Source organism: Pan troglodytes, chromosome 17, assembly GCF_028858775.2.
Source record: "Pan troglodytes isolate AG18354 chromosome 17, NHGRI_mPanTro3-v2.0_pri, whole genome shotgun sequence".
In the NCBI taxonomy this organism is placed as follows: Eukaryota; Metazoa; Chordata; class Mammalia; order Primates; family Hominidae; genus Pan; species Pan troglodytes.
In genome coordinates this window covers 37,605,961-37,633,589 of record NC_072415.2, presented here as the reverse complement: position 1 = coordinate 37,633,589, position 27,629 = coordinate 37,605,961, and positions in this window count along the sequence as shown.

Genomic DNA, 27,629 nt, shown 5'->3' with positions numbered 1-27,629 from the left:
ATAATACTTAACATTTAATAAACATGTGCTATGCACATGCCTGTTACCACTGTAAGAATGTTACTCATATTCCCTAATTTAATCCTAAATAGACCTAAGGCCAACATATTCCCATTAGATCCATTTTTTTATATGAAAACAATGGGGCACAGAGCTATTAACTTGCTCAGATTATATAGCTAGTTGCATTCTCAGGATGCTAACACAGACATTCCTAACTGTTCTCCTATATCACTTCTCATGAAATGTGAGCTTAAAAAGCTTACAACTGAGTGGGCCCGGCGGCTCACGCCTGTAATTCCAGCACTTTGGGAGGCCAAGGTGAGTGGATCACATGAGGTCAGGAGTTCAAGACCAGCCTGGCCAACATGGTGAAACCCTGTCTCTAGTAATAATCCAAAAAAAAATTAGCCAGGCATGGTGACGCATGCCTGTAATCCCAGCTACTCAGGAGGCTGAGGCAGGAGAATTGCTTCAACCCAGGAGGTGGAGGTTACAATGAGCAGAGATCACACCATTGCACTCCTGCCTGGGCAACAAGAGTAAAATTCCATTTCCAAAATAAATAAATGAATAAATAAAAGCTTACAACTGTTCACATATCATAGTTTTCTTTTAAGATTAGAGTCAATTTACTCAGTTGGTCTTCTGATCAAAATTATTTCCCTGCAGTTCTCACAACAGCCCTATAAGAGAGGTGGTCTTATTCCCATTTTGCAGATAAGAAAACTAAGGCTAAACTGTCATAATATTTAAATTTATCACCACAATGTAACATTTACTATGAAACGTTTTCTGCTGAATTAGCCCATATTCTTTTCTACCGTGCCCACATGTGCTTTGCCTGGTTTTAATTTGTATAATTGCTCGAACCTACATTTCCTTTGTTATAGGTATGTGATTTCAGACCTCTGGCCTCTGCACCTGTTAAAGTCTGGAGTGCTCAGCTCTGTCCCTCATGGAGTAGGTGCACCCCTCTCTAAGAGGAGCCTTTTCATGCTCTTGAGGGCACTTGGGAAACTGTTTTGGGAGGTTATTGTCCCTGTCAGTGGAAGATGTAAAGAACGTAGCCAACCAAGTAAGAGGATCACAAAGGTAAGCCCAGAGATAAGCACATCTTCGAGGGGAGTGATGTCCCTTCTTTTTCTTTGTCTTGCCATCCTATGTACTGTATTCACTAGCTTTAAGTGAGTACTTTTTTTCTTTTTTTTCCCTTTATTAGCAGTTTTCCTGCATGCTTTGTCCATCTCCTTTGATCTGGATTTCTGTCAGAGGAAGAATCACAGCCCTGCTGCTCCCGTGGCAATCCTAGTATTGCTCTGTAATGACTTCAGTGGTGTGTTCTTGGCTGCCTCTAGCTTGATTTCAGCTGCTTTTTGTTCACTCAGTGGCAGATTGTTCAATAACATGTGTTTCTTACGTACCAAGTTCCTCATCCATGTGGCATCTGACATTTTCATTATTGCATGTAACAAACTTCACAACATCTACAGTTGCAGTCCTTAGCTCTTAGTTCAGCATTTACTTATGCTGGGTCTTTGCTCTCTAACACACAGAGACATTGCCAACCCATTGGGGTAGATCAGTCAATGTGAAAAATAGATTTGTTGTTTATTTCTTGTAGCCACTGTGTGTGTTAAAGCTGGGGCTTAGTTCCTCTTTCTGGCACGGGAACATGGAAAACCTCCACCTCTGCTGCTGTAGGGGTGGGTGAAGACGAGAAGCCATCTCCACCTCTGCCTGAAGGGATGGGTGGAGACAAGAAGCCAGACTCCCTCTGGAGCTCCAGCCTCTGTTTCCAAGTGCTGGTGAATGTCATGGAGATGCTTTTGTTTTAGCATGTTTAAAATCGGACTCACTCACCTCTCTTCTCTTATCTCTGAATCTTCTCCCTTCCCCTCTGTTTCTATTAATGCAATCACCATTTCCCCATTAATTCCTTCTCTGAAACTGCTTTCTCTACCTCTTTTCATGCTTGATATCTACCTGGTTGCAAGTCTTGCCACTTTACCTTTTGTACCTCGCTGCTATCATCCCTCTTCATATTCTCTACGTTTAGTTCCTCTGTATTATTTGCTTTTTCTTCAAGAATTACATTTAGGCAGGACTCCATATCCCCATATTTTCATACAGTTGCCTATCACCTTCCACCATATTAGGTCCTAGAGAGATCTTTGCACAACGGGGAGGGGGTGTCCCAGACAAAAGTGTCTTCCTTATTACTAATTAGGGTTTGAGTTTCAAAACACTTTCACCTCTGCTCCAGTGAAGGGGGCTGGGCTGTATTTGAGATTCGAACCCACCTTCCCTCCAACTCCCATACTCTTTACTACGGAGAGAAGATATCGTTTAGGCCACGTGTTCCAGCTGTTCCTTACCTGAACCTTACTGAATTTGGCTGGAAAAGGGAAGTCTGCCTTCCAAGCAGGAGGGATGCCAGACATTGCTCTACTAATCAGATAAATTCAAATATGAGCCAAATTATTTAAAAAGTAACTTTCGGCTCTTCTTGCCTCCCACCAGTCCATCATGCTACTAAGGCAACCCCATCCTCCACCCTTGTGGATCCCATTCTGGCCTTGACGTCCCTCCACAGAGCTTAGACTGGAGAAGCAACAAAGGACCAGTTAACTTCAGTTGGATGCAGCCTTCCTGCCTCGTGCTCATCTCTGCCTGTGCGTCCTCTGCACACACAGCTTCTTAAAATGTGGAGTCACTGCACCTACTTCAATTGCTTCAGAAACGGCGTAGTACATTCAGAACAATGGCCACACTTCCTGTCTCTCCTCTCTGACTCTTCTGCCCAATCCCCCACTTGTCCCGGTTTTTCGCCAGCCCAGCTGGACTGCACTGGCACCTGCTACTCTCGTTACCGGAGACATGGCCACTGCATTATTCAGTAGCTCCTCTTAGGATGTATACTTTAGTGTTCAGTGAAGTGGTTCTGCACTCCGTGGGGTGCGAGCATGAAAAGGTTTTATTTTTATTCAATCATCACTTTAAACCGTGTTCTGTTGACTCACTCTTTTGTCCCCTGAGCTTGGGAACAGCAGTACATTCACTTTCAGTTATTAAAATCTGGATCAATCTGGCTCAGACCTCAAGTGTCATGCCTTCCTTAGCCAGTGCAGGGCTAAGCCCTGCCCTGAGGTATCCTCACCTGCTGTCGGCAGTGGCGGGGAGGTCTGCTTTGTCACCTCCACGCCTCCCTTCCTCAGGGTCTTAAGCTTCTCTGGGGTGGGAGACACTGGGAGGAGACCAGAAGAAGGGAGCGATGGCAGGGATGGTTCTCTGTGTGTTCTTTTTGAGGTGGTATTCCATGCTGCTGTCCTCCAGAAGGCCCTCCGCACTGCATAATTCCTGGGCGGGGTAGAGGAGAGCAGGGGGAGAGGAGGAAGTTCCCTCCAGATGTTCCAGAAAGTGTGAGGAAAGACTCACCTTTTAAGTGAACCTTAACTGGCAGGCAGAAGTCCAAGTATATTCTTGAAATCGTTGGACTCTTATTGGGATCATCTTTTTATTTGGAATAGCAACCAAGAAAATAATTTTCTTTACTTAAACATAGATTCTGGAGATACACTTTGTGCTACACAGCCAGCAATGTATTTGACCGCTTTTTTCTTCATCTCTGGCTATGGTAAGTGAGTTGAGAGGACTAAGGAAGGGAGTGACTTGTCGTGTAGGAACTCTCTCTTTGTGCCAGGGAGAAAATGGTCCTTTCTTCTGCTGTAAAGCACTCAAACAGGGAAAATCAAGAACTGGGTTTCTGATGATTGCCTCCTTACATTTCAGAATTTTCTCAAATTCCTGAATTTTTTTTCATCTTTATTCTCTTTCTCTCTTTAAAAGCTAGTTTTGGCCAGTCACGGTGGCTCACACCCATAATCCCAGAGCTTTGGGAGACCGAGGTGGATGGATCACCTGAGGTCAGGGGTTCAAGACCAGCCTGGCCAACATGATGAAACCCCGTCCTTACTAAAAATACAAAAAATTACCCGGGTGTGGTGATGCACCCCTGTAATCCCAGCTACTCGGGAGGCTGAGGCAGGAGAATCACTTGAGCCCGGGAGGCAGAGGTTGCAGTGAGCCAAGATCACACCATTGCACTCCAGCCTGGGCAATAAAAGCAAAACTTCGTCTCAAAATAAAATAAAACAAAATAAAATAAAATAAAAGCTAGCTTTGCCTTTTTCTTATATGGACACAATTTCCTACTACCTACCCTGCAACATCTTGCTGATTACTAAAGTTAACTCCAGGTGGGCTAAGGTCCCAGTGGAGTACAATCAAGTAGCCCTAGTGCCCTTCTGGGGCCCCTCCTAGCCCTGCTGTGCTTTTAGGACTACAAGTCATCTCTCTGGGGCTGGATCCTGGTTTTCCTCTGAATTCAGCATTAACTGTGCTCAGCAATAGTTGCTACTGGTCCCAGTTGGGAACATCTTATTACCAACTGCTAGTTCTGCCTTGTCTTCATTGGAGGAGCAAATATTATGGCCAATGAGTGTTTTCATCATTTCTGTAGCTTTCCTTGCAACCAGAAGTGATTTTACTCTTTCAGGTTTAACACTTCCCTTGACCCGAGGACTGAGAGGAAGTTCTCAAGGAACTGGGCTGGAGAGTGCATGTGAGGCTGCCTCTCTGACACTTGATGGAACTTTTTAGGGCTTAGAAGGGGATTATATTTCACTGAGTCCTTTGCAGTTTAGGGCAATGGCTCTGAATTACAGAGCAGTGAGAGTTAAGATGTAACCCCCCCATATCCCACAGAACTCTAACCCATCCCAAGTTCTCTTCCTGGGCTCCTGGGGGGTCTCAAAAACCTCTCAGATGGGCTGTTTTGCACCTTTTATGTCATGCCCAAGGTGCTGGTGACGATAGAATAGTAAAATGTAGAGTGGTCTCTATGGTAAAAGTAATTTGTTTCTAGTCTCATGTAATTGTTATTACAACATTGTGATGCAAGGAGAGATACTGGAACTAACATTTACTCCGTGCCAAGCATGTACCAGGCACTTTACATATATCATTTTATTTAATGCTCTTAGGACTTTATGGAGGTTTATTCTCACTTTCCAGATGAGTAACCTACAGTTTGGAGATGTTAAGTGAATTGCCTAAAGACCACTAGTAAGTGGTGGCATCAGGATTCAAACTCAGTTTTATAAAACTCCTTCCACGATGCCCTCTCTAAAAACAGAAAGGGATCTAATAAGGCAGTTGTCAGGAATCCAGTCCTTGATTTGTCCCTGTTTAAGTGCTTCTTGAATGCCTTTATTAATTTCCTAGGGTTCCTATCACAATGTACCGTAAACTGGGTGGCTTAAAACAGAAATGCATTGCTTCTCAGTTCTGGAGGCTAGAAGTCTGAAATCAAGGTGTTGACAGGGCCATATTCCCCCTGAAACCTGTAAGATAATTTTTCCTTGCCTCTTTCAGCTTCTGGTGGTTAGTTGCTAATCTTTGGCATTCCTTGATTGGCAGCTGCTCATTCCAATCTCTGCTTTTGTTGTGACAAGACAAAACACACACAGTCCCTGTCCGCACATGGCCACTTTCTTCTGTAAGAGCCACAATCATATTGGAGTAGGGGTCCACCCTTCTCCAGTATGACCTAATTTTAATTCAGCTAATTACTTGTGCAACAGCTCTGTTTCCAAATACGGTCCATTCTGAGATACAAGCAGTTAGAACTTCAATATATCCTTTTTTTGGTGGGGGGTGGGGGTTGGAGACAGAATTCCACAAATAATAGTTCCTTTTGTGTACTGGGGCTGTATTAGACACAAGGACAATAACTTGATGGAAGTAATTATTCTTACCCAAAATAAATCTTTCACTCAAATTTGGCTCATTTTCTCTTTAGAGTACTCCATTTTAGAGTAATAATAATAATAACTAATTTTAATATGTAAAAATACTTTTCCACAGGAGTCCTAGTAGGAATTACAATGTTCCCATTCTAGTACAAACTTTATAATTGAAACAATATGTATTAGTCTGTTTTCATGCTGCTGATAAAGATATAAACAAGACTGGGTAATTTATAAAGAAAAAGAGGTGTAATGGACTCACAGTTCCATGTGGCTGGGGAGGCTTCACAATCATGGCAGAAGATGAAAGTCGCGTCTTATGTGGCAGCAGGCAAGAGAGAATGAGAGCCAAGCAAGATGTTTCCCCTCATGAAACCATCAGATCTCCTGAGACTTATTCACTACCATGAGAACAGTATGAGGGAACTGCCCCCATGATTCAATTATCTCCCACTGTCTCCCTCCCACAACACATGGGCATTATGGGAGCTACAATTCAAGATGAGATTTAGGTGGAGACACAGCCAAACCATATCACAACAGTTGACTTGACAACTCCATTCTCCTATGATTTTATGTATCATTTTGAAAGAGTCATATTCACATCTTGGATTTTCTATTAACCATATCAGATGAATTCTTAATAAACTTGAGTATAGTCTTCAGCAATATTCTTGAAATGATGATTTATAGCTGGTACAATCAAACTCATGGCAAAGTAAAGAAAGGATTCAAATCTGTAGTTCCCACAGTTTGTTGTTTATACCTCTGCAGTGTTTTGTTTTTTTCTTCTTCTTCTTTTTTTTTTTTTTTTTTTTTTTTTGAGAAGGATCATCTTTCTTGAGCACACACTTTGGGATTCTTGATCAGGAAGGCTCAAACCGGCAGTTAGTAAATTGTGTCTGCTATTCTTTTACTTTATTTTTCTACAATATTCGCATTGACCCAATTTAGCATTTTCTAAATTTTCTTTAAAGAAGAATATGAGGGAGAAGACTCACATGGAAACTTCTTATCACATCTCTTGATTGTCCATTGAGATTTTATTTAAATCCACTTTCTATGACACAATGCTAGCTAAAACATGTTTTTGTTTTTTTTTTCCCACAAATCATGCTATGGCATTCTCTATGTAAGAGAAAGGTTGTTGGTTATTGCCTTTTAAAATTCTGCTTTCCTCTAAACACATTGTATAAACTATCCCATGTGACTAGTTGCCATGTTGAGTTTGAAATTCCAGCTCACTAGAGAGGATCGTGTCTAATACACTTGGTTCACCTGTCACTCTCAATGAATATTTGATCATTGCACGCAGCTATACATTTTATACCTCCCATGCCTAACTACTTATTCCCATTTCTGTACAGAACCAGCTACAAACCCTTATTTCTAAAGATATTGCTGAAGACTATACTCAAGTTTATTAAGAATTCATCTGGTATGTTTAAAAGAAAACCCAAGATGTGAATATGACTCTTCCAAAGTGATGCATAAAATCTTTAAAACGTTAAATTTAATTGATGGAACTACTTTAAAATAATAATTACCTACTGCTTTTTATTGTTACGTGTGTACTGCTTGTTCTCCTTCTCACCCTTATAGCATTGAAATCATTGGAAGCAGATGTAGGATATTCTACATCAAACCAATTTTATGACCCTTCTCTTCTCCCTGGTTTCAACCAAATCTTCTCCTAATGTGGTAATGGAGTATCACGGTGCATTACAATATTCTCTCTAGGAACACTGGAAATGAAGATATTGACATTTAAATACTTTTAGGTGGTCTGAAGCAAGACTGCTATTTCCTGAAGAGGAAGTCAAGAGAATGGCATAGAAATAAGAATTCTAGCATCCTAAGATTTTATGTAATTTTATTACTTGCAGAACCACTGGAAATTCAGTGTTTTCTTTTTTAACTATTGTCACTCCATGGCTATTTGTACTCTATGCAACACTGGGCCAGAATCCTGACATTGAGCCTCTGTATTTCTTTTATTCATCCAGCAGCCTCTAGAGAAAGTGAGGAGCATGAAGTGGTGATTGAGAGCACAGGCTCTGAAGCCATACTGCTGACCACCAATCATGTGACTTTGGGCCTCTGTTTCCCCTCTTGAGAATTATGTTGGGTCTGTGAAATTCTCAGAACTCTGCCTCTGTACACTTGTATACTCGCTATACTAATTTGTTATTCCTCAAACCTGGAGTTACTATTAGCTTTGTGATTTTGAGCAAATCCTTTAAACTTTCTTATGTGAAATCTGAATAATAAAACCTAACTAACCCACAAGCTTTTCATGGGGATTAAGCTAAATATTTTATATAGAAATTCACTGTGCATGTAGCTTATTTCTATTAACTATGCCAGGTCCTATATATATATATATATACTTTCTTAGCATATTATTCAAGGCATCCTGGTGACCAAAACAACTAATGTCTTCAAAGTCTCTTAAAACCCATAATTTTCTGAAAGTGATTTAGACACTGGGAGCATCTAGATCATTACAAATTGTTCCATATGTTGCTTGATATACTCCATATGTAATATTGCAGTATATGTAATATTGAAACATATCCAACTACTTTGTTATTGTAATTCAAGCCATAATCATTGAGTAGTAGCTTATCAAACCATAAAGTACCAAAGTATCTTGAGTAAAAATAAACCAAGTGGGAGAAAATGTTATGTGCCACCTTCTATCTCATCTTCCCAAGACTCATGGCTCATGAAAGCAGTTGCTGCTAGAAAAATAACAATTTTGCTATATAAATCCCAACCATGCTATGACTAAAAGTCTAGAGCTTTCAACTTAAAAGTATTGTACGTCATCGTGTCTTCATATTTTTACTGTGGGTGGGGAAGTAATAGAGTGAGTCAAAAGTATAGACTGAAGTTTTATCGAAAAGAAAAGGTTACACATTTTTTGCAGTTTTATTTGAAGTTCATTAGAACTACCTACATCCCTAGGGATAATATGGGGACATTGTAAGACTTATTGACGGAGCTGATATCAAGTTTGGGAGGTAGTACTTTTTACCATTTATGAGTATAGTAATTTCAAAAGAGTGCTATAACCTTGTTTTGTGTTTCTAAGCAGCTTGACTCATTCAGTTTTTGGTTTCCTGGTTTATTATGTGATCATCATTCCATATGGTGCTGTTATCTTCCAGCTCATATTTTCATCAACCAGAGCTAGCTTCTTGCCCATTTAATGATGCAGAAATTTAAATTCATGGATGGCAGTTTCAGATGTTAAAATACCATTGCAAATTTACCTAAGGAAAATGAGTAGAAGAGCATTTTTGAATTCAGAGCAAAATGGGTGTTTATGCTAAGGGAGAATTCTTGATCTCTTCAGTTCTCATACCACACAAAAATATCACCCAATTAGAGAATGCCGAAAGTAAAAAATTTAGGCTCCTTAGCTTACTATGAATTGAGTTGAAATAGGGAGAAATGTATTTTAGCTCCAATCATGTGTGTGAAGTTTACTAAACTGCCATACGCCTCCATTTGTCAAAATGATTCATTTCAGAAAGAGAAAAAAAACATATTTTTCCACAGGTATCCCTGAGCTTGCCTTCATTTTTTTTTTAAGCCTCAAAGCTAAGTTCTCTTAGATCCATTCATAATTTCCATGCTTTAAACATCTGGCACATGCTAGATGGTCTCCTTACGTGTGGATGGCTGAATCCAGCACATGAGTTTAGTTATTTCTGTAGGCTGATAACAGTCCAGCTCCATATCAGCTGTGGCACTCAGAGTCACTGAATAAAATTCATAAAGTCCATGAATCTTGAAATAAGGAGCCTAGATAGAGATATGGAGCCACATGACTGCTGCTCATTGTCTTTGAAGCAATTACCAAGCTGCATGGCTGTGAAAATTAGCATCTTTCACAGATAGAAGAAGGTTGCCCAGGTTTTTTTTTTTGTTTTTTTTTTGGTGGGATGATGAGATATTCTGATGACTTCTCAGTGGGTGCCTTTTCAGGAACAGGTGAATAGGGTTTCTGTAAATTGGTCTCCTAGCTTAGCTTTCTCATTACTTCTATCAGGGAATTAGTCTTCACACAGTAGGTTGCAATGCTTGCATATTTTAGTGTTTGTGGTGGTTCTTTTGTAGTAGTGAAAACAAATTCTTACTGCTTCATTGAACCTCACCTTCATCTGTTTAGGATAGCCAAGTAATACCAAATTTTCTGAAAAGAGGTGGTAGCCCTTGATGAAGTAGACTAGCCACTGAGTAAATGGAGAGTGTGTTTTCTTCTGAAGCTAATAGCCAACCTTGTTTACTTAAATGATTAGGTTTCAGATGCTTTACAATGGCTGTTTTCAAAAGTAAGTTGATGGTAAACAATAACAACAAAAAGCTCACATTCTGATTTAATTTGACTAGGCTATTGGGGCCATCCGTGATTCTTTTCTGTTTTTATTGCACCCCTTACAGACAGCCCATGTCCTATACTAAGAATTTATAATTTTTATTCATGATACAAAAACATGCTCTAGGTATTTGCAGATGCTTAAATATTTTCCAACATATAAAATAATATGTGCTTATTTGTCTAAAATATTTTTAAAATCTGTGCATTTCTTGTCTTCTGGGGTATGTATACACAAGCAGGAAAAGTGGCATTGCCTGTCATTGGTCAGCTGCTATATCATCTGAAGGCTAAAATTAAATCTCATGGCTGGGAGAAGGAACTGGGTATCACGGTGCTTACTTTCTGCCTCTAGCACCAACTTGTGGAAGTTTCTGATATTGATCACAAATCTCTACTCCTCTCTCTGGATTTCAAGCACATATCCCTCTCTTTGAAGGTTTAATTAAACCTGGGGAAGTCACTGGATGGTTGGCTTTAAGCCACTGAGCAAGGAAGAACACCATTTACCCACCAAACACCAAATGTCAAATGGCATTACTTTGCTCTCTCCCCCTTGCCTCATTCTTTTCCCATCTAAATTTTAAAAACTTCTATTGAAAGAAAAATGCTTCCTTTTTTACAAAATGTATGAGACTACTACTTGTATATATGAATATAATTTGTTCCTCAAGGCCATGGTCTAACATCTTGGAGGGAATGTCTAAAGAATAAGTGGGACCAATATAAAGAATATGTTCATTTAGAATACAAGCAAATAATTTTGAGGGGATGGTGTGGGAGCAATAATGGATTGAGAGCTCTGAGTGTGGGTTTTTCACAGCTTTGTGAGAACTGAATGCACAGTGACAAGGATCACATAGCAGTCTGTGATGATACTCTCCTTGTGCTCTGGGCAAGGGCATTTTATTTCATATATTATGTATAAACTCTCTGCTGTGATGTCATGAAGTCCCTCCAAACAGAAATTAAGCAAAAAGAAATGCAAGGAGACAAGTTTACTTTTTTTTTTTTTGGCTTGTTGCCTGCTGATATTCAGAGTCACATAGTATCTGGACGGAGAGAGAGAAAAGGGCCCCTCACAGCAGTGGTGAGAATGACTCTGCATTTGGTTTTTGAATGTTCCATTGTGAGGTTGGTGTGCTTCACAGTCTTCACCCAAGCCCCATTCAGAATAGTTTCTCCTTCTACTCTTTTCGCAGTAAAAGGCAATCAGGAGATTTTGTATTTCCAAAAGTGTGCATGAGTAAAGACTACTTTGTTGTCGTCTTTCTGGTTAAATGTGTGAACCTGATTCAGCAGCATATTCTCAAATATCTCAGTATCATTTGGGACGTGTGTCTGAAGGCCTCCCCACTGAATTCTCCGTGAGCGTAGACTTATTTCAGGTTTGCAGATCATTGCATAGGCTTCCTCCAACTGCCAAAGTTCACACTAACTTTCTTGTGCATTTTCAGTCATTTTCCTGTGAAAGGTATGCTTCTTTGCTTACTTCTAAGGTTTAAAATAACCAATTGTTTAAAAACCACACCTTTTCTTGATCTTTGATTACTTCCTTTCCAAATCATCTCATGTGCTCTGTAATACTCTCAATTACTTTCTAGCCTCAAGGTTTCTTAATGATCCTTAAGTTCAATAGTTGTTATTCATACCAAAAAATCAAAACCTGTTTACATTACTTCTGCCATAACTAATTAGCTCATGTTTAAGTATGTAGTCAATACAGAATGATGTAGCTATGAAAGTGAGCAACAGTGTGGCCAGAAAACACTCTCTACTTAGGAGCTCCCCAACATGCCATTATGTTGGGATGTTACTGTAGCCCACGGTCAGCCTCTCTATTTTGTTGTGCATGTTGTATAGACTTGGAGAGGATGACGGATGCTAATCAAAATGATATCAAAGTATATATACCATAATAAGTGTTTAGATTGGGGTTATATTTTTATATATTTTATATTTTTATATTGTTTTCCATGAAGAAGATGAGTATAAGGTACCAGAATGTCTGGGAAGTGGACTTAACCTGAGTTGTTTGGGAGTGTAGTGGAGAAGGCAGCTTTGAGGGATATTTCACTAAGTCTGTCTTGAACTTGTTGAATCCATCTCTATAGATTACATCACTACGTGAACCAAGAAGTTTATGTCTTTTATGGAATTTGATAAACAAGGTCAGCTTCACATTCCTGGTCTTGATGCTCTGTTTTTGAGGCTGACTGTCCTTTTCTTCACACAATTTTTCTCCAAATTGGTTACAGTTATGTTCCTGCTTTCAAGGTGATAAAAAAAAGCTTCCAAATCTACTTTTCCTCTATTATATTCAGGTATTTCTAGTTTCTTGAGAGACAAATTTAAAGATAACCTCCTGGTTTACTCCTACAAAGGCAAATTCCATCCATTTCGCATGGATTTTACTAGTTTACTTACTAATTCTCAATTCCTAGTTGGGTAGCTGACCTTTTCTTGACATCTCTGTGGGCCACTAACATATAGCAAAATACTTATTGTCATGATACTTTCATGATCTGCAGACTGACAAAGCGTGTATGCCTTTCAACCAACTTCTCCATGCATAGTACGTTAGAAAACAAAACAAAACAAAAATGCTAGTATTTAGTGCAAATACTTCACAGTAGGGAAACTGAGGAGTGAGTAAAGAAGCCCAGCTAAATTATATAAATCGATCACAAATCATTAATCAAATAAACTTGCATTTTATGAAAATTATTTCCAATGCATCCTAGCTGCTAACCATGCAATGGGAATCTACACTGACAAGAAATTCACCGTTTCATGGAATAATCTAATGTATGCTGGGATGACTCTAAGCTGTCAGAAAGTCCTTCACTCTTATTGAGATTATTGGTAAAAGTTTGATTATTTTATTATGAGAGCAGTTTTCCATGCTTCTCATAATCATTGTTCTCTTCCTCTCACCACTTAAACATTTTCCAGTGTTTTTAGATATTAATGTCTAGAATTGAACAAATGTATGGATTTGGTCTGGAGGGACTGTCTTTTAATTTAAAAACTCTGATGATTTTTATTGCCCACATCACACTATTGGCTCAAAACAAGATTGTGATAAAGTAAAACCCAAAGTATTTTTTATAAATCCTGATGACAAATGATGTCTCTGCATTCTGTGATAACACAAAAACTCCCTTTGATTCTAAGTGCAGAAATTTTCATGTCTCCTCGTTTAATGACATTTTGTTGTAAGGGTTTGGTCTTTCAACCCTTCAAGGACCCGATGAATTCTTATTTCATCATGCAGTGTATTTATTCGGTATAACGCAATCAGAAAGATTAAAACAAAACAAACATCCAGACCTTCTGTATCTCCATACAAGACATGGATAAAAATATTATATTTTAAAAAACCAACTAGAAGATACTATATCATTACTTAGGGTTGTATTTTATTAATTCATTCACTAATTTATCGAAAAATTCACAGAAGCCTAGTGCATGCCAGGTATTGGGTTAGGCCTTAGAGATACTCAGTGAATAAACAAAGAAGGTCTTAGCCTTGATGCAGCTGATATTGCAGTGGGAGAGATGGAAAATAAACAGAATCTAATAGGTAATAAACAGAGGGATAGGATATAGAGTGACAGGGTTGATTAGGTGGCTGCGTAATTTGAAGACAATGTCTGCATAGGTGACATTTAAACTAATGCCTACAGTTTCATAAGGATCCGACTATTCAAAGAGCTAGGTGAAGAGCATCCCAGACAGAAGGGAGCAGCAAATGCAAGCAGCAAAGAATGAGTGTGGCCTGGTTAAGAATAGAGTCATCGGCATGAGTGGAACTTGGTGAACAGGAGAGAAGTAGGTGGAGCAGATCACGTAGGACATTGTGGATCATCACATAGAGATCAGGTTTCTTTTTTACTTTCCGGATTGCCAACAGCTTTTCTTTAATTAGTAAACAAGCCATCGAACTGTACTATTATCCAACCCACCTTTCACCATGCTGTTATAAGAATGTCATGAGACACTCTGTCAGATACGTTAGCAAAATTTTGGTTTACTGTATAGAATATTTTCCCTTTGCAAAATTCAAAACAAGCAACTGGGTTAGCTTGTTTGTTCAGTTTTTCTAGACCACATGTTGATGGATCCATTGTAGAATTTTATCAGATATTAGAATCAAGTCGAGCAATACATAATTTATAGCATTTAGAGTTTTAAAATTTGGGTCAAGATTTTCCCTATCTTCAGTCTATTTAAATTTTTCCCATTTTTCCTTATTGGACAAAGATGATCATAAATGGTTCTTGGTAACCTACAAGATGGTTTAATATTAAGCAATGTGATTTACTTTGTTTAGAGCAACTAGGTTCTTTTTTCCTCTCCACAAGTATAGCAGGATTCGCTCTGGTTCATTATGGCTTAAGTGTGGAGGCCCTTTTCCTTAATAAATAAGGGGACAGCCGAATAGCACTTACATGGCTCTGTTCCTTCTCTGTCACCTGGCAACTTTACTTCTTGTGTCTCCATAGGTGGGCTACCATGCCCAGGTCAACCCTTTGTCTCTATACCTTGCTTTAAGCATGGCTAACATATGATACTGAACAAGATTCCTTTTTAAAATAGCAGCTAGCATTTTTTGACAGATATATTTTACTTAAACAAATAGAATTTGTAAATTAATTCTGCTGTCAGCAGAGAGCCCTTTGTTTGCTTCTGCTGACAACAACAGCCCACGATGTAGAGAAATTAAAAAGGAGAGAAAAGATATTGCATTGCCTTTTCAAAATTAGAAGAGGTGGGGAAGGGAGCCATCTAAATCCATGGAGTCTATCTCAAATGTGACCACAGAAACTAGAACCTACTTTGCTATCACTGTTAACTTTCTAGTCGTGGGTACTATACAAAAGTGCATACTCTTTCTTACCTTTTGGTTTATATGAGTGAAGGAAATCTTCAACACAAATATTAGATTTGAATGTTTAAGGTAGCTCATAGAAAGCTTAAGAATGAAGATGATCATAATAAATCCCTTAAATTGTCTCACCCCCAGTTCTCTCCGCAGTAAAGATAACAGGTAAGAAAGATCATCTCTGAGGCTCCTTCCAGCTATAATACTGTATGACTGTAAAAAAATGTTCTTCCTCTTGAATGGAAAGTTTCATGTTCTTTGTGGTAATTTAAGCAGAGCTAAGATTTACTTTTTCTATTTTGCAACAATTTTATGTGCAACTTTTACATAAGCTGTTAGAAAATTATATCAATTTTTCCTTGGATTTTTAAAGAACTCTAGAAATACATTCCATGTATCAGTTAATATCCCCTCTCTGCCATGTGAGCCAACATTATGTTGAATGTTTAAAGTGGCCAAAACTTAGGTCCTAGGTCATTTTCCAAATTGAACAATTTTTATCATACCACATGGAGTTTCTTGTAGCCAAATACTGTTTGTGAGAAGACATTTATTAAATCTTTTGTTTTTCCCAGTTTGAATAAACAATGCATTTTATCACAGCAACTTACAATATGTGATTTTAAGCCTTGTAAAATATCAGGAACATCTTTGAAGAAAGAGTGCTAACCCCTTTTTAGATGTTGATTTCCTCTTTAAGTTGAAATAACCTCATTTTAGCCAGAAACTTTATCCAGAAATTGCCACCAACATCAGTTCCAGGGAAACTTCATATAATCTTCTAATCTAGAGACTTAGAAAGAAAAAACAGTCATAGAACATGTATCGTATTTGCCAGACATGAAAGGTGAAAGTATTTCTTTCAATGACATTTTCTTTCAGCCTGCTCAATTTTATGGGATATTTGGCTAAACATCATTTGCCACCCAGGCTATTCCTAATATGGAACAAATATTAAGATTAAATTTCCTAAAAAATATTCACTTTTTATAAATTGTACCAAGGCATGAAGAACAGGTATGAGAGAGAGAAGTTAAATATTGTGCTAGGCTGTATTCTTATTTGAGAGTGAAAAAGGGGGATGGAGAAGACAGATATGTTGAAACTTATTTCCTCTTTTTCTTTATTATATTCATCACATCCCATCTTTATCTCAGTTTATGGATACTTGTTTCTTATTAGTCTCAATAAATCAACTTCTATACTGTCTTTGAATACTGAAAAGTAATCTGCAGGTGTTTCATAAATCTTGACCACAGAACCTGATTCCTGATGATCAAGTGATGCTGAAATGGGATATAAAGATTATTTCAATACATTTAATTAAATAAGTTGATCAATGCATTAACTCCACTAATTGTTTAGAATGCAAATCAAAGTTCGCACAGACTCACATCTGTGCTTTCCCTCCTAGGAACAGGTAAAGGAAAGGGAGAAAGTTGTCTTTTTCTTTCTTATTCTTCATTAAAAACAGAATGGGGAATATATAAAATTCTATTAAAAAGCAGAGGTGCGACACACACATTGGTTTCTGGTGTGCAATAACATGCACTGGGCTTCTCCAAGTGTGGATGCACATGCAAACATCATTATATGTCTTTGTGTGTTCATACATATGCCATCACCACCATGACCACTCTGAAGCGCTTTTTATGACCACATTTCCTCCAAGGCGGGTAAAAATGCTGAAAAATGAGAGAAGAATGTGGGCCCTAACGTTAAGCCCACAGCATTTCCTATTCTAACACAGACACACGTTGTTGAACTTTCTCCTCTTTAGCTGGCTGTGAACACAATGTGCTATTTGTTATTCTCCTTAATTCCCCAAGAAGTAAAAAGAGATGCCCTTGGCCAGTTTAATAGGGAACAATCCACATCTGTTAAGAAAGACTAGTTAGGAGTGTTTCTTGTATGCCATCAGTCTCTGCACGCTGCCAAAATGTAACATCCCTGGCACCATTCTGAATGAAGGGTGGGCCACCATCCCTTTGGGGCCACAGTCTATAATTCTAATAGGGAAGTGATTCTTTTCTTTCTGATAAATGAAACTATTTTATACGTTTTTTCAATGTGAATGGATGCTTCTTCTTTACCATCTCACATTTAATTGTTGTGAAAACTTATCTCAAGGATTCTCCATATCTAATTTTCACATTTTCTCCCAGAAAGCATTTGTTGTGGGCAGGTGCTTTTGAACATGTTACTTTTTTCCTTCTTTTTATCCAGAAACAGTTAGTGTTATGCTTATTGGGGGCATCAGTGTTACATTTTTGTGGTATGACGGTGTGGTATGTTGCCAAAGTGAGAAACTTCAGGGTCATGTAATGTAGCTGTGTAGCACTCTCTGGTATTCCTGCTACTGCCTGTGAAGTTCTGATGGGAGTTGTGATGAACACACCCAGCAGCAAAGAAGGCTATGAATAAAATGGGTTCCTGAAAAGTCTTCTGAACATGGCATGTTTCCCATGATTTTCTACAATTATAAAAAGTCCAGTCCTGGTCAAATAATATGACATATTCTAAAATGAATAATTATAAAAGGCATGACTATAAATGCAACACAATGCTTGCTTTCTCTTCTCTCTATTGTATAGCATAGAAGAAAATGTGACATTAGAGGCTTCTGTTCTTTAACGAGGCAGGAGTCAAATAACATACAAGACTCAGTGGAAATATTTCAGACTGGGAAACAAGAGACACCTTGTAAGGAAGAAAGAAGGGTAGTTCCTCCTGGAGATGCCAGCTTTGACATATTCTTGAGTTGATGGCATGTTGACATCACAGTAGCTACAGCAGAGCTGACCAATGGAGGATATCATTTTATCAAATAATAAAGAATTAACCCTAAGGGATCAGCATTAAGCAAATCAGGAATGATGGCAAGAAAATCCTCAAAAAGCCTGAGATTTCTAGTTTCTCTTGGCTAAATAAATCATATGCATATTAACAAATGAATAAATGATAGCTATTATCCGCCATAGGAATAAAGAATATAACTAGGAGACTCATTAGGAAACATGGGGTCACTGTCCTAAATAAGGACAGTTACTCTCAAACCTGCCTGCATATGAAAATCACCCAAGAAGGACAGCTTTACAAATGTTGGGGCTGTAAACCTCACCTCTAGAATTACTGATTTGGGAGGTCTATGTAGATGCTCAAGAACGTGTATTTATAAAAGTTATAAAAGTTCTTCCCATCTGGACTCTGACGGGAAGAAAGGTTAAAGAAACTCTCCTCTATGGCAGCAGGGTGACAGAGGAAAGGGACTCAGCTTGGAGAGGTACCAATTCTCCCTATTATTCTGTAGAAGGTCCCTTTAGTACCCTTTCCTTGGGCATATACCAAAAACAGAATCAGAGGTGATTCTACGAAATCCTGCAAAAACTAGACTTTCTTTCTGTGTTTATGAATGCAAAGAAAATATTTCAACAGCCAAACAAAACAAAGTCAAAAGGAAAGTAAAAGCCTTAAGATTTATGCATATTTTTGAAGACAGAGTGGCTTTACTTGGTTGAATTATCTAATTATTATTAGATATGTTTTTTTTACTCTGCATGCATAGAAGTAATTTTTATTCCAAAATAACAATACAAATTGCAAACATTATAAATTATAAATACACAAGCAGATCTAAATGGGGTTAAGAGTTCCGATGCGCAAGTGCTTTGGGTATAATTGGGAGGTGATTAATTTTCTACCAAGTCTTAGCAGGTATCTGCGACTGCTACTTTATCATCTCCCTATGTGGAATGTGAAGGCTATTGAAGCCCATTGTATAGAACAAGACCTCTCTTTTGTAAGGAAGGAGAAATAAAAGAAGGAAATGGTAAGGATAATTTCTCTCATCCAAATGCATCTTGCTCTTCCCTGCAGTCTAATCATATAAATCTTAAACATGTTGCCCTCTATGACTTTCTCGTATTTGAGGTTTGAAAATGTTGCACCCACCCCGGTCCAATAAAACAAATAAATACAAACCAGGGCACAATACAATGGCGGGAGAAGGAGCTGTGAAAAGTAGACACTAGCGAGGTGCTCTGGAATAGAAAGTATTTTCTTGCTGCTGCTGGAGAGCCACAAATATATCAAGGAGGAATAACTCACAAATATAGAAGGACATGCTTTAAACTTGATTCAAAATTATAATTCAAAATTATAATTCAAAATTATAATATTCAAAATTATAATTCAAAATTATAATATTTTTAGATCATAGTTCTTTCTTAGGTAAAAGAGAGACTCTGTTGCCTAATGGAAGGTTCAAAAGAGGGAAAAAGAAGTAATTGCTTTGCTGAGTTTTGAATACTCAGAAAATGCTAAGTTTTGGTGTTCTGAACTGTTGCTCTAAAGCTGAAAATTACAGGAACTGATTCTAACTAGGAAGTACCTGGTTAAAATTGCTGCTGGATTTGTGTGAGTTTATTTTTAGTCAATAATAAAGGACAGTTTCACATTAATATAGGCTGATATTGGTCCTTTAACTTTCTTTTTTTGTTAAAAACTGAAATAAAATCCTATCTCATCTTAATTGCTTGGTTGAGATTATAAATACAGCATAAAAACAAAGAATTCCTGTTCTACTTAAAGCATTATGCACAGGCATAGATTTTTGCACATTCCTTAACTAGTGCCATGTACATGCTACCATTTTGCATTCTTAGTGCTTCTGCTAAGAATAAATGGTAATTGAATGAAGAATGAAGGCTGTTAGGTGGCCTGGGTTTACTGGAGAAACTTAAAGACCAGTGACTCAGAGAAGCAGGTGGCAGAGAACAGGAAGTAGCCTCACCAGCTGTATGAGAGGTGGGTGGTGGAGGCGTCTATCCAGAGCTAAACTCCAAAGCAGAACCCCAGGGGATGGACATTCAGGACTTCCTTCTATGTAGGCAGACACAACTGTGCTTATAAAGGAAAGCTCCCTTCTCTTGTGCAAATTTTGAGAGTGGGAAAGCTACAGATACCCAGGAAAGCCTGCCTGCCTCTTCTATTTTTTCCAAGCTCAGCTCCCTTTTTTGTAGTAACTATACTGCTGGAGGATGCCCCTGTTAGCTTGTCCTGCTGTCCCCAGTCCACAGTCATTGCTTTGTGCATAGCAGAAGCAGCCCTAGGAATCTAAGACCTTCCTCTGTCATGGTGAGGAGAGAGGGAGGGAGGGAGGAAGGTGGGAGATGGGTTGAGGAGAGAGATGTGATTCTTGATCTGGAACTAGAATTGGAAAGAGCGAAGCATGATTCACTCTAGAGTCAATGATGGCTGGGAGCGGTGGCTCACGCCTGTAATCTCAACACTCTGGGAGGCTGAGGCTGGCAGATTGCTTAAGCACAGGAGTTCGGACTGGTCTGAGCAACAGGGTGAAACCCCGTCTCTACAAAAAATACAAAAAATTAGCCATGTGTGGTGGTGCACACCTGTAGTTCCAAGAGGCTGAGGAAGGAGGATCCTGGAGCCCAGGAGGTCGAAGCTGCAGTGAGCTGTGATTGTACCACTGCACTCCAGCCTGGGCAACAGAGTGAGACCCTGTCTCTAAAAAAAGAAGAAATGAGTCAATGACACCCCCCTCACCTCAGAGTTCCAGGTGCTGTGTTAAGCACTGGGGACACAGAGTAAACTTGGCAAAGACAGTCCTTGCCCTCATGGAGCTTACAGATTGCTTTTGTGCAGAAGAGTTAAGCTGGGGTCTCAGTTTAGTGACTTAATCTATGTAAAGCTGGCCCAATAATGACAATGCCACATTGTGTTGCACAAATGTATACAAAGCATCTAGTCCAGTGCCTGGCTCATAGCAAACAATCAATAAATGTTTTCTTTTTCTTTTCCTCTTCCTTCCTACTGAGACTGAAACTTAATAGTCTATGTAGAAACTTGAAAAACAATAGACAGATGGTCAGCGGCAGATTCCTTGTACAAATACTCAGCACTCCAACACCTTTCTCAGCTGGCACCCCTCCTTTATTCCACCACATGTTTCCTTTTGGTAATGATTTCATTTATCCTCCAAGGTTGTCCTTGATGTTCTTTTTAACCTAATTTCACCCACATACCATATGCTGGAGGGTGTTGGTATAGAGGAGAGGCGCTGAGATTTCTTCGGCATCCTGCACCTGCCTGGGGCTGGACCTGCCTATATATAGATAGAAATGTGCAGTAGGAATCTCTGAAATGTCAAGTCAAAGGAACAGGCAGGTCCCTTTGCTCTGTTGGGGAGTGTGCAGAGTGGTAGCGATGAACTGGCATGGAAATGCTTTTAAATCCCCGAGCACAGATGGAGGGACTCCGGTCCTTCTCTTCCCATCTATGCTCATCCTGAGGTGTGCAAGCTTCTAAGGGGTAGGTCCAAAGCAAGTTTGGCAGGTACTGAGGGGTCCCTAGCTGCCTTTATGATTGAGTGTAGGGGCTTTGGTCTACTGACTTGGTTCAAAACTACTCTCCACCTTGTACAAGTTGTGCTACCTGCAGCAAGCCCATAATTAATGGGAGCCTATGTAGTCTAATTTTAAAAATGGAATGCAAATCATAACCATCTCACATAATAATGCTCAGCTCAATAAATAATGTCCAGCTTCACTTTTTCTTTTACTTAGGCCAAAAGCTTTGGTGTCACCCATAATTTCTTTTTTTCTGTCCTACTCCATCCTAGCTATCAACATCTCCTGTTGACTCTATCTTCAAAATAAATGAAGAGTCCAAACCCACCCATGTTCCTCACATCCTTGTGTTTGTAGGGAGTCTTTTCTGAGCGGCCTATCCCGGCCACTGTGTATTATGTCCACCTGTCTTTCCCTTTCTCCCAGGTTGTATCGTTCATTGGGCTTTTTTCCATTCAATGTAATGTATATTTCCATTTTCTGTCTCCCTGTTATGGTCTGAATGTTTGTGTTGCCCCAAATATATATGTTAAAATCTTAACCCCCAAAACGAGGTTGGGTATTAGGAGGTGGGGCCTTTAGGAGGCTCTGCCCTGTTGAATGAGATTAGTGCCCTTATAAAAGAAGTCCACGGGAAACTGTCCAACCCTCTGTCATCTGAGGTTAGAGTTAAAAGATGACAGTCTAGGACGCAGGTGCTCACTAGACACTGAGTGTGCCAGCACCTTGATCTCAGAGTTCTCAGCTTCTAGAACTATCAGCATAAACTCCTGTTGTTGTTTATAAGCTACTTAGTTAATGATATTTTGATACAGCAGCCTGAATGGACTCACACACCCTCACTAGATGATAAATTCCATGATGATAGGGTTTTGTATATTTTGTTCACTGCTGTATCCTTGTCAACGAGTGCATTGTTTAGCACAAAATTGTTCTTGTGAGGATCTATGTCAAGTAAAGCATTTAGCCCTTCGATTAAGCCAGAAAATATATGTAAATCATTTAGCGCAGTACCTTTGTGTTCTTCCTTAGGCATTTTGAATCATAGGGAGCTTTTCTTTTGATGCCATTCAGCAGCTACACAAGTCAACTTGAGATTCTAGGACATTGCTCTGCAAGAATCTCCCAAAGGACAAGTTGCTAAATCCCTTTTAGAAGGAAAAAATAATATGGAGCTTACTGTGTCAAAAACAATGTACAAAGCTTGCATATAAAGTTATGATGGTGACATTGCTTCTCTACAGCAGTGGTTCTGGATGCCTGGTTGCAAATCATAAGCATCAGAATATTCTGGGATGCATTTTAAAGTGTAGATACCCAGGATTCAAGCCTCATTCTCTGCTGGAGAACTACTTTGTAGCCATGCTCTTGTGCATTGCTCTTGTTAGAGCATTTGCATCATCATCATCATCATCAACAGTATCATCAACAGCAGCAGCAGCCCATATCACCATCTGTCAGAGGCATCTACTGAGTGTCCAGTAAATGGTCCAGGGGGCCAGATGTTGGACCAAGACAAATCACACAATCCTTGTACTAGCTATCATCTAAGATGCATAGATTGATTGAACACTTAGGTCCTGGCCAAATCAAAATAAAAATGCTAAACCTCCACCTAAACATGAGATTAGGTATTTTAATATCATGAGCAGATTCAGATGGTTGGGGTATTGGGTGTGTACATATTCTGCTTCTCTGTGTTAAGAAAAAAGAAGATAATAGAGCTTTAACTAGCTTTGTCTAGCATGAAGAGGCAAAGGGTCATGATGGAAGATTAGAAACTTTTATTTTTGTCAAATTCAGCTTGATTATGCTTCTAGTTTCACCTCATAAGCATAGATCCACATGCGAAGTTCTTCATTTCAAAGAAGAATGCCGAACAGTATGGTTTTAAATGTATAAATTACCCAAATGTGCAGAATTTGTATTTAATTCACAAAATATAATACGGTCTGACTCCCTATAACTCCTGGAACCCAACATGATTGACTTGTATAATTCATTTCATTTTAGTATTAGAAAAGAATGAACGTTATTAATTTCTACTTTTCCCTAGGACTTAGAGTTCAAAAACTTTTCATTGCATGAATGAAACATAAGAAGGAAGAGTATTGTCAAATTGCAACTTGATATTTTAATTTACTAAAACTTACCAGGAGTTACCTAGGTGAATATAGGCCTCAGCTAAGGTCATTAAAATCCATAGTCCCAAGCAAGACTTATAGTCACAACTACTGTGGATTCCGTTTTTTGATGATTAAATAAAATAAAATATGATTGTTGAAAACAGTAAACTGCTTTTCCAAGAATAAGTTTAAGTGAATATGTGTTATTTGAGTAATTTCTAATAAAAGAATCTAATCTGAGAAGTGAAAGATTGAATTGCTTTTACACTTTTGCTAAATATATTAAGCCAGGGTAATATATCACCTATATCAGAAGCACTGTGCTTGTTACACACTTCCAGGATGGAATCTAAACCATGCACTTAAAACCTTCTTATTTCAAATTCATGAAATATACCTATCATTTTCTCTTTTCATCATCAATTCAAACTCAGCCGTATATGATAGTGACTGATAAATTCTTGTATCTGTCACAGTCTTGTGGGAGTCCCTACCTGATTCCCTGGGGTATTTGGATCCTCTGACAATGAATGCTAATAATTTGATCTGAAAGGAATGGATATATGCATAGTGTTTTGTTAGCTGAACATAAGAATGATCCACAAATTTTGTGGATCTCTTTTCTTTAGTCCTATGCCATGTGATTAAAATTTTAAAAAGTTTATGACCCCCAAGTAAGAATAGCTTCAGCATTCCTTTCTGAATGGGTTAAGGAGCAGTGCTATGGTTGAAAAGGAGGGAGAATTGTCCTAAAACTGCATTTAAATAGCACATACATGTTTTTTACTTAGTATATATGTTAATAGACAATCAAAAGTGTAAAGTTTTTCAATGATGGTGTTATCCACATCTTATATAAGATTGAGAAAACATGAACTGTCAATCGATATCAAAAAGCTAAATCACCAAGTGTGGTGGAGGCTGGCCCATGGAGATTATAGGGAGCTAGAACCTTGTAAGTCACAATTTGTTGCTGTGATTACTCTTGAACAATACTGAAACAAATCAGAGCAAAAACATACCTACATTACTTAAGTTGGTAAATATTAGTTGATGTGCTGATGGTTGGTGCTTTCTGGTAGAATCGGGTACTATCATTGGCAGAAAGGGAACTAGGGGGTGGTGTCTGGCATAGGGACTAGTGTATGATCCTCACCTTTCTTTGCTTGGGGAACTATAGGCAAAACAGAAAGAGCCATAATTTGGTATCTTTCTCAATGTGGCACGTGGGTCTTGTTTCCACAGCATTTCCTATATCTTTTGGTTTGAGTATGTATTAACAAAATGTCCTGCCAATAGGAATTCTTGAAAATTGTTGATAAGACCCCCAACTCGGGATGTTCAGAAGAGCAACGGTTCCATCTGCTCCTTCGAGTGGAATGATTAAGTCATTTCATGGAGTGAGGATTTTTATTTCATGGGGATTTACTCATTCCTGAATAGCTTTTTTTTTTTTTTCCTGAGACACAGTTAAATTTATGAATCACACAAGTCTTTCTAAATACCTCTTCCTTTCAAACATATAATGGTCTGTTAGTGAGGAATTTGTTTTTGAGAATGTAAGTTTTGAGATTGTTTTACAGCATACTATGTTTAGATTTGATTATAATGAGGTCCCTTGGCCAATATGGTTGTCTGAGAACACTAATCAGAGCTTTCACTGACACTGTTGTAGTGGTGTAGAGAACACAGAAATGAACCACACATGCATGTACATGCCTGAAAATGTGAAATCATTGAATAGCAGAATATAAGGAAGGACCTAAATTGTTACAGAGTTGAACCACTGGGGTGTATATGTATCAGTGGGTCAATACTCTAAATATCATTTTAGAATTTAGCATTGTACCAATTAGAAATGAGAAATCTGATGCTTCCACATCAGATTAGTGGAAATCAGATTAATAGATGAATGGAAATCAATGATTTCCATTAATGTCTTCATTGTTAGAATTGTGTGACTTATATAAGCATAGAAAAATTAATTCAGTTATTTAGCTTAAGTCATATTTGATGGCCTTTTGGGGAACTACCTAATGATTCAAGAATCTTAGTACATTCTCTGGCCAAAAAAGTTACAGCACAAGTGCCAATGTTAACAATATCAGTGGAACAATGGGTAAAATACTTCAGACTTCTTGAAGCATGATGTTTATGCCCAAGCTTACTCCCAACTAAAGTGGGGACTTCTTGGATTTTAGAGTCAGTTTTATCTATCACATATCTATCACATTTTGTGAATGGTATATTTTATTGCAAATTTTGTTTTTCAATGCTATTAGATAATTTTGGCTTACTTAGCAATATGTCATTTATTAAAAAATAAAACACATTTTTTTCATTTCTCACCATATTGTGATCCTGTAATACTGTTTTTCATATTGGAAAAATAAGACTTTCTGTTCATCAAACTCTTGAAGATATGTGTCAGCAAGAGATTATTCTCTGAACCATGAAGAAAGATGTCAAAATTCACACCATTGCCTAATTAAGCATTTTTTCCAAACATATTCCCCAAAGCTCTACAGTGTTTGTAAATTGTCTGTTACATATTAATAGGAGAACACATAGAAATTAACTCTTTAACATAATTATAATTATGATAAATATGGGGGATATAATTATAAAAATATCATTATTTTAGTTTCTCAGTGAAGTCGTGTTCCTAATACAAATATTAACTGCTATAAGGCAAAAGTATACCTTGAAAGGAATACTTAATAAACACATGAGGAAGGGAAAGGGCAACAGTTTCATTATTATACTGTGTATATTTTGAAGTTTGAAAAGTAAACCATATTTTAAATGCCATAGACTAGCTTATAATTTAAAGAAACTGAAAATCAAAGAATATAGTGAAACATTTTTCTGTATAATATGAGTACCATTTCTATTATTCTAAATTATCTGTGATTTTCTATTTATTTTTTATTTTTTGGTATTCTTATGTCTTGTATTTGAGTTCTCTTCAAAGCCCGGCATATTTGTGGGCATGTATTTTAAAATTAAATATAGTATTTAGCTTAATAGGATGCAAAATACTGTTTAGTATACCTGTACTGTTGCTATAGAGTCCAAGTCTTTAAAAAATGGTAATTTCTTGGAGTTAATTACCCTTTACATTGATAATCATTATACTGAAAAAAGCTATTAAGCTTATATTAGGAAAAAAATAGATACTCAAAAGCTTGTGAGTTTAGGACCAGAAATGTATTATGAGAACCCGAAGGCTAAAAGAAGCACAGGAGGATAGGACAGAGAAAGGTTTGAGCTGCAGATTAATTAATCTTCAAATGACTCTATTTACACAAAGGGAATTTTGTGGAAATCATTAGGGGCTTGGTGGTTGCTTTCTAAGCTATGGAGATACTCAAACCTGAAAATCTCCTCCTGTAACTTTCTCCTTCACTTGACACTCTTGAAAGGAATGTCTGGTATGACAGAAAAAGGCAATGAGCTGACTGTAATTATCTTTTAAATCGGAATAGACTCTGCTTCCCTAAGCTTGTAATTGACCTTTTTAATATTCTTTTACTGTGCAAGAGGCTTCATGAATTTCTTGTTATCCTCCCCAACTTTAGCCTGTTAGTTTACTATGCTGTTTAATTACTGTGTATTTGCTATAGAACCTAGAGTAAATAAATATGTACAATCACATAATTAAATTAGAATCTGCAATTATGATGTTATTGTGATACATAACTTTCTATTAAGCTTTATCAAATGAATTGTCCCAAGCATATACATTATGTTCAAAATCTCAATAGATGACTCCTCCAATTTGTTCTTTTTCAAAACAATTGAATGATTACTATACTTTCTGTGTTTACAGGAAATGACCGTGTATGTAATTTGTAAGTGAGTTGCATGTGTTCTCATTGGCTCCCTCTGGAATTCTACATGGTAAATGTTCAGCTCTGGCAATTTGTAGAGTAGAATGGTCAAAGGAATATGGTGGATGGTGCTGCAAGTGACAGCTCAGCTGTGTGACAGACCTCCTGGGGAATAATAAGGGGTAGATTTATCAGGATATTAATGAAGGCAAACTCA